This window comes from Protopterus annectens, chromosome 12.part0 (assembly GCF_019279795.1).
Source record: "Protopterus annectens isolate FY-2018-M chromosome 12.part0, PAN1.0, whole genome shotgun sequence".
Classification (NCBI taxonomy): domain Eukaryota; kingdom Metazoa; phylum Chordata; order Ceratodontiformes; family Protopteridae; genus Protopterus; species Protopterus annectens.
This window is the reverse complement of record NC_056746.1, coordinates 1428225233-1428245373: the sequence shown is the minus strand read 5'-3', so window position 1 is coordinate 1428245373 and position 20141 is coordinate 1428225233. Positions and strand designations below refer to the sequence as shown.

The 20141-nt window shown below is 42.6% G+C and overlaps 1 protein-coding gene across 2 annotated transcripts in view; it reads left to right on the top strand.

Annotated features, from left to right (window-relative positions):
• The window catches only part of DGKE (diacylglycerol kinase epsilon), a 1358385-nt gene that overhangs the window by 13849 nt on the left and 1324395 nt on the right, over positions 1 to 20141 (top strand). The window lies entirely within an intron of this gene.

Below are 20141 nucleotides of genomic sequence, written 5' to 3'. Positions count from 1 at the left end.
GTGGCTGGAGCCATAAACACTGGGCAAATATTGGCATGTTGATGTGATGCCTTCATACATTTACTGTTGTTACATATGTCCTATGAGGGATATGAAGTCAGTAACTCTCATGGCTATCACAATGTACTGACTGCAATCCTCAGACTATGCTTCTGCAGTTCGAAGATAGGTGAACTGTGAGTAACAAAAGACACATAAAACTCCAAACACTGGCCAGTCTGAAGATAACCTTACAGGTGGGTGTTTCCTCAAACACATAACACACTCACAGCCACCTCCACACAGGATATGAATGACAAACACACACACCAAGTCTCGGATTAGAACTTCTGCCTAACTAGTATATCACACTATAGCATTACACAGTTATGGGACGCACCACGGAGATTACTGGGCTACTCCTTTCCCAGAGATGTATTTCAAAGTGAATAACAGCAGGCTTGCCATATAAGGGCAATGGAGGTTGTAGTGATTGTGAATGGCCTCAAAAGCATTACTCCCTACACAGACAAACAAATATCTACACTTTCCATGTCTGGGAATAGAACTCCTGCCTAAGTAGTATATCACACTACAGTATTACACAGTTATAGGACGTGCCACGGAGATTACTGGGCTACTCTTTCCCCAGGGGTGTATTTCAAAGTGAATGACATCAGCAGGCTTGCCAAAGAAAGGCAATGGAGGTTGCAGTGACTGTGAATGGCCTCAAAACAATTGCTCACTACACAGAGAAACACACGCTTCTACACTTGCCATGTCTGAGAATAGAACTTCTACCGAACTAGTATATCACCCTACAGCATTACGCAGTTACAGGATGTGCCATAAGTGAATGACATCAGCAGGCTTGCCAAAGAAGGACAGTGGAGGTTGTAGTGACTGTGAATGGCCTGAAAACCATTGCTCCCTACACAAACACACACACAAACTTCTACACTTGCTATGTCTGGGAATCGAACTCCTACCTAACTAGTATATCACACTACAGCATTACGCAGTTATAGGACATGCCATGGAGATTACTGGACTACTCTTTCCCCAAAGGTATATTTCAAAGTGAATGACATCGGCAACCCTGCCAAAGTTGGGAAGTGTAGTTCATAGGTTCATATGTTGATACTAGGCTGTCGACCCTAGGGCCTATACATGCCTAGACATGACAATTCCCTGGCTATGACTTCCCACAATATTTACTTCCCTGCACCCTTGTCTAGCAGGGCAGCTGACATGATCCATTGTCTATGACTTCCCACAATATTTACTTCCCTGCACCCTTGTCTAGCAGGGCAGCTGACATGATCCCTGGGGTCATTTTCCTATCTCCAATCCAGTCATCCAAGTTCCTTTTGAAGAGGGCCAAAGAGGCACTCTGCTTGACATGTATGGGCAGTTCCAGAGTCTGGGGAGTCTCTGAGTCAGGAACACATCCCTCCAGCATGTATTCATTGTGATGACAAAATTTGGATCCCTGGCGCATGTGGCTGTGAGGGTTTGTAATTCTTTGTGTAGCATGTCTAACAGCTGTGGGTTTGACATGGCATGGCATGTTTAGCAGAGATCGCCTCTGAGAATGCAGTATGAGACAGAGTATAGCCAGATTATTTTCAGACAGTCAGCATAGAGCATCTGGTTTAGGCCTGTGATTCATTTTGTGAGGTATGTCTGCATCCTCTCTAGTTGTTGCAGATGTGTTGTGAGGTACTTAAGTAATGAGCTGTTGTAGTCTGTACTAGGTCTACTGAGAGATGACTACAGTGGGACAATGGCCTCCTTTTCCTGGATGTAAAGCCCTTAGTGGGAGGTGTGTCACATAGGTGGGTTTCCTGACTGTTGTGGTGATGTTATCAAAGGTGAGACCACGGTCCACCTGTGTCCCTAAGTCTGTTATCACAATTTAGGTGTTTAGTGTACTGCCACCTATGTGGTGCTTCACAGGTACATGTCCCTTCCCAATGGGGATGACTATATATTTCTTGGCATTGATCTTGAGGCCATGGCTCAGGCACCAAGCATGTCTTTCTGTAAGGCCTTTCTGTAGAATATCCACATCATGTAGGGATTCAATATTGGCTCCCAGTGTGCAGTCATGTGCGACCTTTGTTTGCCAGTGTCGCTTACTGTTGGACTGTACTTCAGAGCAGTAGATGCCAAATAAGGGCGGTGCCAGGACTGAACCCTAAGGTGCTCCAGCTGTCACTTGTCTGGGGCTGGGGTTGGTGTCACCTACATTTACAGTGTGGGTTCTGTCAGTACAGCAGTTGGCAGCCCATTGGGTGACATAGGGATTCATGGCCAGCTTGATACATTTATCTATGATTCCAGACTGGGGGATGGTGGTGTTGTAGGCCTTGGCGAGATCCGGATAGGCTGTGTGAACCATCTTACCCTCGTCCACAGCTCTGGAGACGGAGTCACAATTGTCATTCAGGTTGAGGTGACATGATCGGCCCTTCACAAACCCAACCTGGTAGGGTCCCATGTTTGCAGGTTGCCAATGTCTTTATTTTAATTTCCATAAAAATACATTCCATGGTCTTGCAGATCAGGCACATCATACTGCTGGGGCTGTAGTTCCCAGGATACACCTAGCCTTACTCCCCTTCCATCTGGTCTCTTGCACACACAATATACCACCCTTCCTTCTATCCATCATATCGGCTATCTCTCTCTCTATACTAGTCATACTGCCAACATTCAAAGTTCCGACCCTCACTACCACAGTCCTAGCCTTTCTCCTCTCTTCCTGCCTTCGGCCATGCCTTCCCCCTCTTCTCTTCCTTCTGCCAACAGTACCCCAATTTCTGCCAGCACCCTGTTGGTTAACAGTACTGGTGGCAGCCGTTGTTAAACTGGGCCTCGACCTATCCGGTATGTAAATATTTACTGCTGTCCAAATGAATGATTTGGAAATGTTTTATGCCAGATGCCCTTCCTGACACAACCCTCCCCATTTATCCGGGCTTGGGACCGGCACAAAGAAATGCACTGGTTTATTCACAGTATGTTTCAAAAGGTGTAGTGCGTATCATGGAGCATGGTGGGGGATCTGTAGCAAGCTATACAATTTGGAATGCAGTCTAACCTACTGTTATTTGCACCAGGGGTATTTCAGACACATTCTGTTGGGCAAGTAGCCTGGTGGTGTGAATATCCTTGGTGAATATGGACACTCCTCCACCTTTATTGTTTTGGTCCTGGTTTGGTGGCCAACAGGTGTGATGAGAGCTGTACCTGGTATTGCAAGGGTACTCTCTGGAGCCTTGGATCATGTCTCTGTTACTGCACAGTTATCTATGTTCTCCATTTTTAGGTGTGCATAGTGACTGTGAATGGCCAATAAAACATTCATCCCTTCACACACACACACACACACACACACACACACACACACACACACACACACACACACACAGTTTCACTGTTGCCATGTCTGGGAATAGAACTCCTGATTAACTAGTATATCACACTACAGCATTATGCAGTTACAGGATGCGGCACAGAGATTACTGGGCTACTCCTTCCCCAAAGGTGTATTTCAAAGTGAATGATATCAGCAGTTTTGCCAAAGTAGGGCATTTGATATTGTAGTGAGTGTTACTGGCCTAAAAAGCATTGGTCCCTACACAGACCACATCTGGGATTAGAACTCCTACCTAACTAGTACATCACACTACAGCATTATGCAGTTATAGGACATGTCACAGAGATTACTGGGCTACTACTTCCCCAAAGGTGTATTTCAAGGTGAAGACATCAGCAGGCTTTGCATAATACAGCAATGGGGAGTGCACACAACACTCAGGCACACCCAGGTTTATATTCCATAGGTACATGTATACAACTGCTAGATGACTACTGACTTGTACAGTCATGTTACACAGTTAGCACAAGCACCACAGAAACTATAGTGCTGAGGGATACCAGATGCAAATGTCTGCAGTAATTGACAATTACACATCATGTGGTTTTAGCCAGTTGGATGTGTGCTGGGTGGGACAGGCCTCATTATGGGAGGCTCTTTGCCACTGTCACTCTCTTCCACACATCTATGTATGTGTATTTTTGGTCTATTATAGTGTGTTGTCCTATATGTGTGTGTATTCCTTTCCAATGTGTGCGCAAAGCATGACTGGTGTGTACTGAGGAGTGTATGCACTAACATTTGAGACTGTCAGAGATAAGTATGGTCCACTGTTGTTGCCAGACATGGGCTTCAGTGTGTGAGCATGCCCAGTATGACCTTTCAGTATTTTGTTGTCTGACATGGCCTTCATTTCTCTAAGTGTGGGATCATGCACAGAATGACCTTCTGTATTGAATGTGTGAAACCATTCCAGGTAAATAGTACTCCAGTGCAGACTGTTGTGTTCTACACCTACAGCTAGCAAACTGTTTCTGCGGAATATCTATAGATCAGTTGCCAATATGGGGCCAAACTGGGCAAAGGATAGTGGGTTACTCTAGGTAATTGTGTCTGTGCTGCTTTTGCTGCATAGTCCTGGTGTTAACAGGGATATTCAGACATATGTACTGTTTTACATTGTGATGTTTTATGTCATTAGGTACTGTCAGGTATACATATTTGCTTGCAGTGATGTCCTGGGGAGCACAGGGTGAATGCAGCTGTGTCCAGTATTGTGGTCAGCAGCCTACATATTCTTGCACAATTATGCCATTCTGGAGGGGAAGCTGCATACACTTGCTGCTGGGTCTGTGTAAATGGTTCGGCACCTTGGTACAGCAGTGGTTTGTACATCCATCAACGTGACAGTATGGCCATACCTCACAGCTGTACAGATTCACACAGGTTACCCAGAGGCAGGGGTCATAATTCTGGACATTACCCCTTCACATTGTGGTTTACGAGCAGGTTTGTAGCCACCCATTCTTGTGTTTGCAGCCAGGGATAGTATGTGCACACGGCTGAGTTTTGGACTTCACACACTCCATGCCACCCATGCTCCTACCCCCCCCCCCCCATTATTCTATCCTCCTCCATACATTATGTGAACATTATCTGATAAGTTCCCTATAGTTATCACTTCATCCCAACAATAATTTGGTGTTGGTCCACAGTTCATGCAGTAGGACTTGGTGGACATGTTACCGAGATTTGTCCACATGGCCTTGCATTTGGGTTCTGTGGACTGTGTTATGTTGTTATTTGGGTGTACATGACCTAACATACATTGGCAGTACGGGTGAGACACAGGCCTTTGGCAGAGGACTGTAGGCCATTTGGTAGTGATGCAGGCCAGCTGTAGCAGGCCGTTGCATTCCGTCACTCCTACAGTCCCAGACTGCAATACACAATATTCCCCTGGGGTGACAGGGTAGGTGTGCAAGGTGTTCATGCCAATACTTTCTGTCCTTTTTGATCCAGTGGTGTGGGTACTGACCGGGTGCTGCTTACAGCTAGGGACACACCTGCATGGGACACCTGTTCTGCATGCTGCATTCTTTAGCTATTGACATACAGAGGTGGGAGTCATATTGTACTCATTCCCAACAGCAGGGACAAGACTGGAGAGGTACCTGTGGGCTGTGGTGGAGTGAGCTGGGTGCATGTGTGCTATTGACACTACTTGCATTTGACTCACAGATATGCATGGGGCTTTCCACTTATGCTGGCTTGTGCAGGGACATCAGCTGTTTCTCAATACTTCATACCTATGACATTTGCGGTCTGCCAGTGTTTGGCCAGACGACATTGGTATTCCCTACTACAAGCCCAAGTAATGTGCTGCTAATCTGTATGTACAGTTCCAAGGGTGTATCCATTTGACAGTTGCATATTATACACTGTCTGTCTGGGGTACTTCCCTCTGTGTACTGCTTGTATGGCTGGGCCCACATTCATGCCATGCCCATCTTTTAGATGGTGACACTTATTACTTCCAAACATTTACTATGGTTTACTGCTGGAATGTGTTTTGCTGAGAGGCATTGTGTTTGGCACTGCAGTTGTGAGAACTTAGCTCTGTCATCGGCAGTACTGGGCAATGGCCACCAGGTCAGACGTCATCATACATACATACATACATACTGACCACTCTCACACAATATACGACACACACCGACCTAACACACACAGCCCTGCATATTGTACACATGCTACAATCTATCCTGCTACCTTGGCCAGCTCAGATAATCTTTGCTCCACTCTTATTATACCTACACATACATGTTACTACATAGGATTGGGGGGGGCAAACCTGACTGTTACTACATTTCTACATAGGAGTGGGGGGGGCACACCTGACTGTTAGTACATTTCTATATAAGTCTGGGTTGGGGGGGGGCATACCTGAGCGTTACTACTTATCTACATAGGATTGGGGTGGGGGGGGGCGCACCTGAGTGTTACTACATTTCTACATAGGATTGGGGGCACACCTGACTGTTACTACATTTCTACATAGGATTGGGGGGCACACCTGACTGTTACTACATTTCTACATAGGATTGGAGGGGGGCACACCTGACACTTGTACACGTTTGCTATGACTGTACTGGTATTTCAGGTACTCAATTTCATTCTGTATTCTAACCTGTCATGCTGACTAGAGGCATACCAGTGTACTGCAGGTCTTAGGTTTGATTGACCTACATTTCAGTTTCTGACTTCTTACCCTTCAGAACTAACATCCCACTGCCTGACCTGCTGTAGTCTGTCTGTGTAGGTCTGGAGGGGATGTTCTCCATAGCCATCAATCAGAGGCCTTAGCACAGCCTTTGTTTGTGTTTGTCTATGCCTGTCCTGCTGGCTGAGACTGTTGTTGGGTATGTGAGCCTCCCTGACTGGCATGTGTGTGTCCTGTGGACACAGATGTGGCCCAGCACATTTCCTGCAGTGTGTTTTGTCACCTTGTCTAGTACTGGCTACTATGGTGACACCAGTATTTGTTACAGATCTCATGCTGCCAGTATAGGTGTCTACTATCTACTGGCATCCCATTCATCCACCCGATTCCCTTGCATGCTCACATCCATACCATAGATACAAGTAACACATACTACTCCATTCGGCAATTGGTAGGAAGAGTGACTTACCTTGTGGCTGTGCCAGTATTGAGGATGGTGCTGGAGGGCTGACTATGTCAGATGCATATAGTACACTCCCTGTACATGGTTAAGCGCAGGTAGTGTCATGTTTGGCATCCCTTTTACTGTTTGTGCAAGTCAGAGAGGGGTGTCATTTCCTCGATCCCTACCATGTCAGTGTATGTGCTATGCGCTGCCAAGGCCTAGGCATACTGGGCACGCCTCTTTCTGCCTACTGGGGCAGGCTCAGGTTGTTCCTCCTATGAGTCACTCTGTGCCTGTGCAGGCCTTGGTAGTAGTGGGGGGCTGTGTGGCCCTGCCCCATGCTGTTCCTGCTGCAGCTGTTTCCGCAAGATCATATTGTGTAGCATGGCACATACGATGACAATTTGGGTACATGTAGTTGGTGAGTACTGCAAGCCTCCACCGGATGTGTCCAGGCACCAGAACCTTGACTTGAGCATTCCAAACACACGCTGTATTATGATTATGGTCTGTGTGTGTGTCTCATTATGGAGTTCTTGTTCAGGTGTGTGTGCATTTCTGATTGGTGTCATCAGCCACGGCTCCAGTCCGTAACCAGCATCCCCCAATAGGTGACCGTAAGGGATGTCCCCATTGGCAAATCTCTGGTACAACTGCTTCATATGCCAGATGTGGGAGTCATGATAGCTTCCATGGCAGCCAGCACACACATTCATTATAATGCCCTGGGCATCACACATGACCTGGCAGTTGATGGAGGGGAAGCCCTTGCAGTTGATGTAGACCCTACGCTGCTCACCGGGTGGTGCTTTGATGCGCATGGTGTGCAGTCTGTAGCACCCACTACCTCCAGGGTATTCTGCTATTTGGTGGAAGAGACGCATATTGTTGGCCAACGCCTCACAGGTGTTGTGGAAATGTACGTGCTCACTGACATGTGCTGACATGACATCCAGGAACTGGTGGAGTACCCTGGATGCTGATGCCTGTGAGATCCCCATGATATCCTCAGTTGGCCATTGGAAGGTACCTGTGGCTAGTATTCTTAGGTTTACACATATCTTGGTATCCACTGGGATGCGTTCCCCTCTGTTAGTTGTGTGTGTGAGGTGTGGCCGGCACAGCTTAACAGTTTGCTGTAGGAGGTTCCTGCCCACCCAATAGTGCTCCACTATCTCCAGCTCATGTAGCCCCTGGTAGGTTACCCTGGGTCTGTACACTCTTCTCCTTCTCCTCACTGTGGGTTGGTCGGCAGCATTCTCATCCTCACCACCCTCAGCCTCTTCCACATGTAGATTTATGATAGCTGCTGCAGCCCCTATCATTTTGTTGCTTTTGTTTAGTAAAATTTCCCCGCTTGTGTACACCGGTGGTGTAGAGTATGTGGGAAAACCAGAGGGTTAGGTGTTTGCATAGTTTATAGTAGTGTGCTGGGCTGGGCTGGGCTGCTGCCTGTGTAACTGGCTGATTATGATACATTTCACCTGATAGCTATGCTAGTTCTCCTTGATTACCTTCCTACTGCTGGTTTCCCTTCCCATTGCCTTCCTGTTTAAGCCCAGGGGCATGCCACACAAATACAGTGCTCAGATGTGCAGAGAGCTGTTATTTCCTGGTTTACTTTTTTTTCCCTTTAAAGCCTGGTGCGCAGCACGCATACCCGCAATGTAAAGAGTGCTAGGCAGCCTCAGACACACCTCCTTGCTTAGCTCTGCTAAGCTCAGGTCAAACCCGAGCCACAGGGCTCCAGCAGGCTTACAGTATGCCTGACACACCCCTCTATGATGTCAGCTAGCTCTTTGGCTTGCACCATGCTCTTCCTGCACCGACACGGTTGGGTGCAGGCTAGCCATGAGGGAGAATCTGGGATTCAGTATCATTCCCCTCATTTGCATAGGATTGCCTGCTAATGCATAGTTACAAGTCCCACACTGAGCCTTCCCCCTTAGCAACCACTATTCACTGGCCATGTTGTCTTCTGCCTGCCATTGAGTATAATGGCAAAATAGTGATTTTTGGATACAATGCTTATTTCAGTTTTTTTTTATTTTCAGGCTAGTCCTGTTTGCGTGCCACTGCCCTACGCTTAAACAGCCGAAATCGGCAAAAAAAAAAAAAAGTTTTTTTTTTTTTTATTTTGATTTTGACAACTGTTTTCCATGCTAATGGCCATATATTTGGCCATTGGCATGCTTTCGACATAATATACACCCTTTATTTGGAGCTGTCATGGCTCCGTTTTGTAGTTTGCAGAAATGCACTCGGTTACTAACCGAGTACATTTCTGCAGACTACACTAGTCCTGCAAGGCCGGCTAACAGCTTCCTGGATTGTAAATTCACCTCATTTGCATGGTATTCAGCTGCAAATGGGGTAATTGGCATATAGGAGCTGTGTCCATGCAGGAATAGTGGAGGAGCGCTCGTGCACGTCCTTGGAGCTTATTCCTGGATCGCACGGTGGCCATATTGTGTCCAGCAGGTCCTGCACTATTCCTGCACGCCGTGCAGAGCTTGCTGAATCCGGGGGATACTCGTACATCACTTACCTTTGCATTTTCTTATTGTGTAGAGACTATAGCAACAGTGTCACCGTATGCCAAAATGTCACTGTTAGTACTGGTTGCTAACACTGTGGAATTTGAAGCAATTCTGATTTTTTTTTTCTTTCTTTCGTGTTTACTGATTTGATTGACAGAAGTCCTGCAGTTTTCACTGTACGATGCAAAAACGGTATGCCATAAAATGTAGTTTGATATATAATACACATTGTTGAAATGTCTGTCTTTGTCATATTCATAATGTTTGCCTTTCAGCACTGTAAAATATTACTTCCTATTTTATTGAAATGAAACATAAATATATCTGTAGACAAATTTTCTGTTATTGTACAGTATGTGTTGTAGGCATGGGAAACATTCCTATCTTTAAGTCTTTGGTTAAGAGAAACATGTAGGGCTATTGTTTGCCGAAGTCTCAGATGTTTGATACACATCTTTGACTGTAGGTTTTTAATCTTTTCTCTGTCTGATACATATACATAAGCCCCAGAGCTTACAGTAGTTTATGTATTGCACTACACTTTGCTTAAGCTGTGAAGTTTAAATGTTTTCTTTATACCAAGCTTAACTAACTATCGACTTTCTCGTACTTTTCACAGCTTTGTCTCTTCCTTCCAACCCTAGAATCTATGCATCTCCATATTTCTCTTAAATTATTTATTTATTAATTTATTTATTTTCTTTGAATTTTTCACTGTGTAACCATTTTACCTTTAATCATTCAAAGGCCAAAAAGAGCAACTTCTGTTAAGACCCCCCCAAAAAGGCAGAGTTTAGTGTCTTGTTTAGAGGCTTGAGATGCAGGAAAACACTAATGCAGCATGCTTTCTTTAACATCTGGGCAGATCCTGTGGTTTATATAGTTTTTAATTCTTAGTAAATATAGAACTCATATTTAAAAAGCCTTGCTTTTTACGTAGTTTCAGACAGTTTGGACATAACATCAGCTATGGCAAAATTTGATGGCTTGTACATGGTCAGACTTGTCTCTTGCATTTCTTGGATGGATTAATGAATGAACTTTCCCCCTTCCTAACTAGTAACCTTCTGCCAACAGTATTCCATTTGTCAGGTGATAGCAGAAAAGGCTCATGTCCACAACTGCAAGTTATTTTTAAAAAGTGACAAAAGTGTGGGCTTTTCTTGTTCATTAGCATTTTCATAGCAGAGAGTGATTAATGGTACATGGAAGAGCAGGTTTCATTTAAATGTATTTTGTTAGACAAAAATACAGTATTCTCTTTGCATAAGTCTAGAACTGCGGCTATATTAAAGCAAGCCTTCACAGTTTGCATACAGTTTCAGTGAAGGACAGAATGTGCAGTACATAGAGTACAAACACATATTGTTTGTATGCTACAAGGCTTGGGAACCAAGGTTAAAGAGGCATGTAGAAATTTACAGGGTTATAGTATTATTAGGAAATACTTCAGAAGCAGTTAAGTTAGTTTGGACTGATATGCAGAAAGTCATCAGAAGTCTGGTAAAGGCATTCTTGAGTGAGTGCAGAAATCGGGTCAAATATTCAGCATTCCAAAGGAAAGAGGATAGAAATATGAGTGCAAAAGCTACATACATAATTTTTCAGCATTATTATAGGAGACAGTACATTCTGAGTACAGAATTTACAGAAAGTATACTGAGTGCAGAAGCTACGGACAGTGATATAGTTGACATCTAGCTCTACTGTACATAATAAAACATTCTTAACCAAACTGCAGTGCATGCAGACTTTATTGTGATGAAAGGTACAAGAAGAGTTGGCCCATAAAGGAGAGACTGGCACCTGTTCAGCACAAGTTTGGGTATTTAACAGACAAGAGGCATTCATTCTACTCTCATTCCAGTTTTTTTCCAGTTCGTTCCAGTATTCTACAGTCCTTTTCATTTTTACAGTGCAAGATGGCTATGATGAGTGTAGCCATTTTAGGACTACAAAAATGCCACAGACATTACATGAGTTTGCTGACTGCTTCACTGAGATGACAATTTTGGAGATGACTGTCAGCAGTTTGATAGTGAGAAAGAGGGAGGTTGAGAAGTCATGCTGTATTATCATTTGATCTCACTGATACAAGAGCCCCAAGTTTAAAACTACTGTGTTTGACTGCATTGATTTTTGGATTTTCTGCATTTAAGATCTGGATATTTCCATTACTTTTTATTTTATTTGTGCTGTTGTTTAGGGTCAGTAAGGAAACATTCCTTATACATTCACTGAATAGGAATTATATCTAGCTAATTAGTGGGAGGAGCTGAGAAACAGTTTTCTTATTTAAGATATTCACCAACATTCCTCTTTAGCTACAAGAGTTCTGAGTTTAAAACTGCTGTTTGACAGCTTTTTACTTGTCTGCCTCTACTGTAAATTCTAGTTTGCAAGCTCCTTCTAGTTCTATGTCTACTGGACACTGATAGTTCAAACTGTATGACCACCCCCATTAGACACTTAAAATGTGTAATAATAAGAAATAGACTATAGATAAATTAGATGAAGAGAAGGAATCAATAACTTTCTATTTGTAAACGAAATAGACTATAGATAAATTAGATGAAGAGAAGGAATCAATAACTTTCTATTTATTTATTTATTTTTATTTTTATTTTACATTTGTTGACCGGGCTAGTCTAGCTGAATATATTTCCATTTTCAGTAGAGGCCCAGGGAGAAAAGCTCCACATAGAACATAACAATGAGACATATAATTGATAAACACATAGAATAAAAGTACAACAAACATGAGTAATAAAACAAATTTAAAATTGGTAATAAAAAACTTGGAGATAAACTTAAAATTAACAAAAAAAAAATAGGGCACACCATCAATAGAAGTCCTGACTAGAGATAGGACAGTTTCCAGGCTTCTTGCTATTTACAAACAGGCTGTACCATAAGGCTCCTACTACAATAAGAGAAAAAAAAATGCAGGTGGGTGGAGAAGAAGGAGGGGGAAAAAAGTAATGTAAGAAGAGAGGGAAGAGACAAAAAAGTAATGTAAGAAGAGAGGGAAGAGACAGAAGTCAAGAGGTGAGAGGAAAAGAAAGACAAACAAGGGGATATGGGAGAGAAAAGGTTAGAGCATAGAGTGAATTCAAGGGAATGGAAGAGGTATATGGTAGGTAGTAAGTACAAGGTAGGGTTAAAGGTCAGGAGAGGGGGGAGAGAGGTTAGTCTGGTTTACTGCATGAGCAAAGCCAGTGATTTTGGAAGTACAGTTTGATTTGTTGTTTGAAGAGGGGTAGGGATGTGATTTGAGTTATATCCCTTGGTAGTAAGTTCCATACTCGGCCTGCGGTATTAGTGAATAAAGAGTCACCAGCTAAGTTGTGAGCTTTTGTAGGCTTGGTCAAGAGTTTAGCAGAGGAGCGAAGGGAGGTCAGATTGTTATAAGGGGGTAAAAGCTGTGATAGAATAGGGGTGTTATCAGGTTGGTACAAAATTTTGTGGGCAATAATGAGTTGTGTGAGTGTAAGAAAGTTTTGTAGTTCTAGCCAGCCTAGATGTTTCAAATTAAGGCAGTGATGGGTTCTGAAGGGGTTGCCAGTGGCGAAGTGGGCAATGTTATTGTAACAAGTTGCAAGTTTTGTTTAGGTTAGATTTCTTGAGGTTAGTGAAGATAGGAGAGGCATAAAAGAGAGTGGATATAAGATGGGAGTGAGCAATAGTAGCTCTAGCAGATGGGGTGAGAAATGGTTTGATCCGATATAAGGATCCAATCTTTCTGTTGACAGATTTGATGGTGTTGTTGATGTGTTGATCAAAAGAGAGATTGTTATCAATGGTTATGCCTAGCAGTTTAGTTGTATGGTTATGCCTAGCAGTTTAGTTGTAGAGTCTGGAGAGATGACTGTATTGTTGTTAGACAGGATGGTGAAATGTAGTGGGGAGGTACGTGTGGTGGGGGTGAAGAGGAGAAGTTTCGTTTTTTTAACATTAAGGAGGAGGTAACATCTAGTAAACCATGTTTCTACTGTGTTGAAGATATTTTGGATTAGTGTGATTAGGTCCGAAGAGGAGGTTGCTGAACAAATAATTGTGGAGTCGTCAGCATATTGGATGCAGGTGGCTAGAGGAATAACTGAGTGGAGATCATTAATAAAGAGGGAGAAGAGAAGTGGGCCAAGAATAGAGCCCTGAGGGACTCCAATAGAAATGGGCAGTAAGGAGGAGATGTGGTTGTCCCAAAGAACAGCCTGTTGTCTGTTGCTGAGATATGAACTAAACCATTTTAAGGTAAGTTTGTCAAATGAGAGGGAATCCAGAATGTTAATTAAAGAAGAGTGGTTAACCATGTCAAAAGCTTTTGAAAGGTCAATGAATAGTGCAGAAGAGAAAAGGTTATTATTGCGATTGCTGTTGATAGTATCAACAAAGGAAAGGAGGGCAGTGGTGGTGCTATGGTGGGGTCTAAAACCATGTTGACAGTTAGCAATAATATTGTGTAGGGAGAGATATTGTACAAGTTGTTGATGAATACATTTCTCCATAATCTTTGCTAAAGGTGAGAGAAGTGCAATCGGTCTAAAGTTAGAGTAGTCGATAGAGTTACCGCCTTTGTGTAGTGGGATAATATGAGCGACTTTCCAGATGTCAGGGATAGTTCTTTCTTGGATGGTTCTATTTATGAGTATAGTTATTGGGTAGGCAATTTCTTTGGCTGCCTTTTGCAGAAAAAGGGAGGGAAGCTTGTCAGCAGAGGGGGTACAGGGTTTCAGTTTGAGGATAAGTCGGTGGATGAAAGAGGTAGAGACAGGTTGTAGAGAGAAGCGGTAAGAAGAGTTTGCTAGATTGTTTGAGGGTAGAAGTTATTAGTGTTCAGTTGACTTGCAAGAGATTGAATGGTTTCTGTAAAGAAGGAGTTAAAAGCATTGGCAGTTTGGTCAGGGGTGTCTGGGTCAGCATTCAGTGGTGAGGGAGTTTTGGCTGTACCTGGAGATAGGAGTCTATTGATTGAAGACCAAAACTGTTTTGATTTATTAAAATGGGTTTCTTGTAGTTCACAGTAAAACTTTCTTTTGTCATTTATTATTGCTTTTTGGTAAGGTTTCTAAGTTGACGAAAATGAAGGAAATCTGAGTTGATTCTATGGCACCTCCATTTGGCCCAAACCTTGTTTTTAGAGAGGATTAATTTCTTTGTTTCATTTGAGAGCCAAGGGGCTGTTTTTGACCTCATTCTAATGGTGCGTTCAGGAGCATGTTTATTCAAAATGGAAAGAAATGTAGAATTGAAGAATAATACTGCTTCATTAAGTGGAAGTATTTTTAGGGGGTTCCAGTTACAAGCTCTGAGTTCATTTTGAAATAGGTCAGTTTTAAAGTGTTTGGTAGATCGTATATTTTTTATATTAGGGAGGAGTGGATAGTCATTCTTCTCTCTAGTGATAAAGGTTAAGCAATGATCACTGAGGTCATCAGGCATAGTACCTACGTTGTATGTGATCTTAACTTTGTTTATGAGTATCCAGTCTAAGATGGTTTGTTTTTTACTTAGTTTGTTAAGCCTAGTAGTAGAGGTAATGGTTTGGGTGAAACCATTTAGGTTGATGTGAGAGGTTTATAAACAAAGGTATGGTATCTACGTCCAAGGAAGTAAATATACCACTGTATTCAGCATTCATCACGCCTCTCACTAAGTACAATGGACCCTTTGGTATGTACCTAACCAAGCATATCCAACATCTGGAACGTTGACAGAGGTTCCTCACTAAAAGAATACAGGGCATAAGTAAAATATCATATGCAGACCGCCTCAAGGCCCTATCCCTGTATTTTGTCTCTTACAGGCTTTTGAGGGGAGATTTATTCCTGGCATACAGGGCATAATCAGACACCACTCTGATGGACCTCCTGCATATCCATAAAACAAACAGCACTAGAATTAGCTGTTCTAAAGACTTAACCCTTGCCTGTGATATAAATAGGACCTGCCAGAGAGATGGGTATGTATCCCAGAGACTACCCTGTCTGTGGAACAGGCTTCCCATCCATGTGAAGCAGAATTCCTCTAAACCTAATTCAAGTGCAACTTGGACAACTGGATGGGAAACCAGAAATTCATCCCTGGTTTGGCACTTATGTCTCTAATGGACACGGGTAACCTGTAAATGGTTTATCTCCCAGGCCCATGCATCAAGGGTATCAGAACTTGTCAGAGATTTAGGATGCATGGCTAGGCTTAAAAAGGTCCTTGTGGTCGTTAGTCTAGTAAACACCTATGAACTAAACTTAACTTCTGTTTTATTATAACCCCATTTCAGTTAGTGCACACTGCAATATTCAGAGTGTTACTATGAATTGTGTAGTATTCTTTTCTGCATTTCTTCCTTATTTTTAACCAAAAGTCAACTATTTGCACCCAGTGGGAGAATTGTGAGTAACTGTTGCATTATCTGAACTGAATCTCATTTATTTTCATTTCTGCTGTTTTTTTACTGTTTATATTTTGCTTGGTCTGGGGGTCCTAGTTTTGTAGTATAACACAATACTGAGAGCATTGTGAATTGTTGCAGGATCTGGACCTCATTTATTACAGCTCCACTGCATTTTCTTCTGCTTGCATTTTACTTAGTCTGGGAACCTTAGTCTTGTAGTATCACTCTCAGTAGTGAAAGAATTGTAAATTGCTGCAGGATCTGAGCATTCTGTATATACTTGTAATGCATTTTTACTGTTTAGTGATTTGATTCCTAACTAACTCACCTCTTATAACCTGAGCTAAGCTGTGCAGTAGCGGTTTGCATTGCCTTGTATTTTTTCAAGTATCTAGCTGAATATAAATCAGCTAGTTTGCCCACTGAGAAGCATTACCTGAATAGTGTTGTTGTAGATCAGTCCCAGACATCCCGTTCAAGCCAAGCTCTAAACCTATTGCACCACCCCTCATGGATCACAAAAAAGAGGCTCCACAGCCATGGCTGTTCACTTTGCTACTGTCTCTGTAGCCAGCCTGGTGGAAATGAGCATCTTGAGACAATGTAGCAATTGTCTCATGTTTACTGACAGCCACCTTGTTCTTAGGCAGACTGACAGTGTGCAAGAGATGTAATTACACTGTGTCTTTCTCAGCAAAGCTCTCGGATACAGATACTGATATCTCCAAACAGGTTGCCAGTAGTACAAACTCAACACTTTCTGTGGATAAGACACACAAACTCACATATGCTAAGCCTGTTAATTGCAGTCTACCCAAACCTCAAAGATCTCCCATAAGCTGCCTACAGTGACCTCCCAAACACTCTACAAAGACAACAGTTCTCAAGACACACACAACCACATCTTACAATTTCCAAACCTTTAAGCCCTTAAGACAAAGTGCCACACAACCCAGTATTGTTTTGTAGAACAATGTTTTATGTAGATAATTTTATCAACAACTTTATTACTTGAGTAGGTGGAGTTCATTCACAAATAAGATAGTTTTTATTTTTCCTGTACTTCAAATTAATGTTTCATGCATAATGCTGAAATTATTTAAGAATTGTTATTGGAGACTATTGTGAGGCACACTGATGCCCCCCTCACCAGGCTGAGCAAGGAGACAGTAACTGTTAGTGTCTATCAGGGGAAGGATCTGCCATTTACACTTGGAAAATTGAACCACAAGTACCAGTATGACGCTATTTTAGTCCATGTGGGTGTTAATGACCTGAGACATACCTTCCTGGACTATACAAAGAGAAACATATTAGAGCTTTCAGATTTTGTGTCCCAAGCAGGTATGAGCCTAGCTCTGAGCAGCATTCTACCTTCACCAAGGCTGATACCAGAGTATAAATAGAAGATGACTGACTTTAACAATTGGCTTAGTTACTGGTGTCATCTTAAGGGGAGCCAGTATTTGTCAGCTTGGGAGGACATGTTCGATAGACCATGCTTCTTTGCCAAGGATTGTCTACAGCTGTTGCCCACTAGACTTTTGGATAGTGGCCAAAACATTATCCACCCCATAGTGACTTTTTTTTAGGCAGTGCCACTCTGATAAACCTTCCAACATAGTTAATTCTACATAAGATAAACTAAATGTGTTACTGATGAATGCTATGATTTCAATAGGAAACTCCATTCTCTGGAGAGGGTTGACATTTGTGCAGTTACTGAGACATGGCTTAAAGCTGTGGAAGGCACCTAGTAGTACCAAGGCTGTAATGCCTTCCTCACATTTAGACCGGGTACCGCACAAGAAGGGATAAGAGGAGGAGGAGGTGTATCAGTCTACATAACTCGAACGTTGGACACAATATGACGTGCTTGAGCTACTCCATGTTCAACTAACATTAGATAAAGTCCAATACTGTATCCTTGCTAGCTAGAGGTCCCAGTCTGTGACCCAAGATAACCACTGGAATCACTCATAGTTCAGCCCAACAACATATACATGGGTGATTTCAGCTATCCTACTGTAAACTGGGGTGTATACATAACCACTAACTGTGCAAAGATAACTGGATTTTGTCAGTACTGACACCCTAGAACAGCTAGTCTGCACATCTACTGGGGTGAAAATATCACTGATCTATTGCTTACAAATATGAGAGAACACTGCAGCCCCCTTGTGTAATGTCCTCACTACTCAGATGAGATAGAAAAGTGGTCATCCTTGAAATAAATATAAAGGCTGAACTCCCAGCGAACCCCAAAACCAAGAAATTTTCCAAGGCTAACTACCTCCTGTTAAGTAATGGCATAGCTAAATTCCAAGCACCACCAAACTCTGAGTACATGGTGGCCTATGCGAGAGTGTTTATGGAAACCCTCTACGTGCATGTAATAAGTTGTACAACAAAAGAAAGAAATTGTGTCCAAGAATAGGAAGGGCTACGCCCAAAAGACAACTCCCTCACCAGTCTCAAAAAGCAACATGGGTGACTAATAAATTCCACCAAAGCCAACTTTGAGGCAAAAATAGCCTCCTAGGCCAATGATAACCATGCAGCCATTTTCTATTATGTATGCAACCTCAAAGGAAAATACCCAACAGTGTGCTGAACTAATAGTAAGTGGAACTTCCTGTGCTGAACTGGGGGATATAGTGAATTTGCTGGCTGATAAATTTATCTCCAGTTCCCCTCCCCAGGAAGTACTCTCTACCATTTCTTTCCCGACCATCACTAATGAACAGGCCCTCACTGCACTCTTCGGAGATAAAGACATAGCATCCTTGGGTCCTGATAACATTACAGGATGCCTCCTAAATAACTTGAAACATGACCTGTAAGGGTGACTAGAATCTGTATTCAATCACAGTTCCAGACAGACTTCATTCCTAGGGAATCATCCCAGTTGGTTTTGTCAAAGGCAAGTCATGCCCACTAAACTTGGTGGACTTCTTTGAGAAGGTTACAAGAGGCATGGATGAAAGCAAAATAGTATGTATTGCCTACCTTGACCTGGCAAAGGCATCGTCACTCGTCTTATGTACATTAAGAAGACAATGAGGCTTGTGTGTTCTTGTAAGTAGTTTATTGCTTACAAACACATCAGGATGGATGGCAGGAACATTGAACTTAAACTATCTTATTAACTAACTGACTGATTACGTACATGCATGCTGTCACTCTGTCTGCTCACTCAAAATGAAACTCTTGCTTGCACGTACTTATATGCACGTGCCCACTGACTGGAATACTTAAGATGTATCACACACTCTGATCTACATCCTCCCTGTTTACTGAGCTGTTGCATATAAGCAATGGCATTTCAGTAGACATGCAATTATACAGACACTAATACATAAACAGCAGTCATGTCCAGGTTGCCGTGTATCTGTAACTAGGTTTTGAGATGTGACCTGATCTCATAAAATAATAGATAGGACTGGGTTTAGCAATGGGGACAGTCACTGGGGAATGTTCTGCTTGAGGATTCTCAGGGATTTTCTCAGGAACAGTGATTGCTGATGGAATGTCCTCTGGAACAGGAACATTGTGAAGTAGAGTCTTTGTCACAGGCAAGATGCTGCAACACTGGTTCAGACACTGGTAGTAAATGCTTCAGATTTCATCAGAATTCCATTCCTTGTGATTCCACAGTGTACGATCCTGGCTTTTGATACAAACTTTCCATAAATCTGATGCAATCAAACCTTTGATGTCTGCATCTTCACTGTCTCCCCTTTTTGTAAAGAACAGAGCAGTTTGTTGGCTTTATCATAGTAAGACTTCTGGGAAAAACACTTCTTCAACGGTTGGGCTTTTTCTGCTTTGTTGTTTTTAGCACATGGAACCAATAAATTACTGCTGACTGGTAATGTGGTTCTAGTTTGTCTCGACATAAGTGTCTGGGCTGGTGAACCAAAATGATTATCACAAGGAATGTTTCTGAGATTTAACAAGTTTAGAAAAACATTGGTATTGTGAAGTCTGGATTACTCTAACAGTTATTTTGCACTTTGAACTGCAAGTTCAGTCCAGCTGTTTGAATGAGGGTATACTGGACTACTTGTAATATGAACAGAGTCCCACACTTCTGCAAATTTCTTGAATTGCTGACTTGTAAACTGTGCACCATGGACAGAAAAATGTGTCTTCAACTTAGTAATGACAGTACT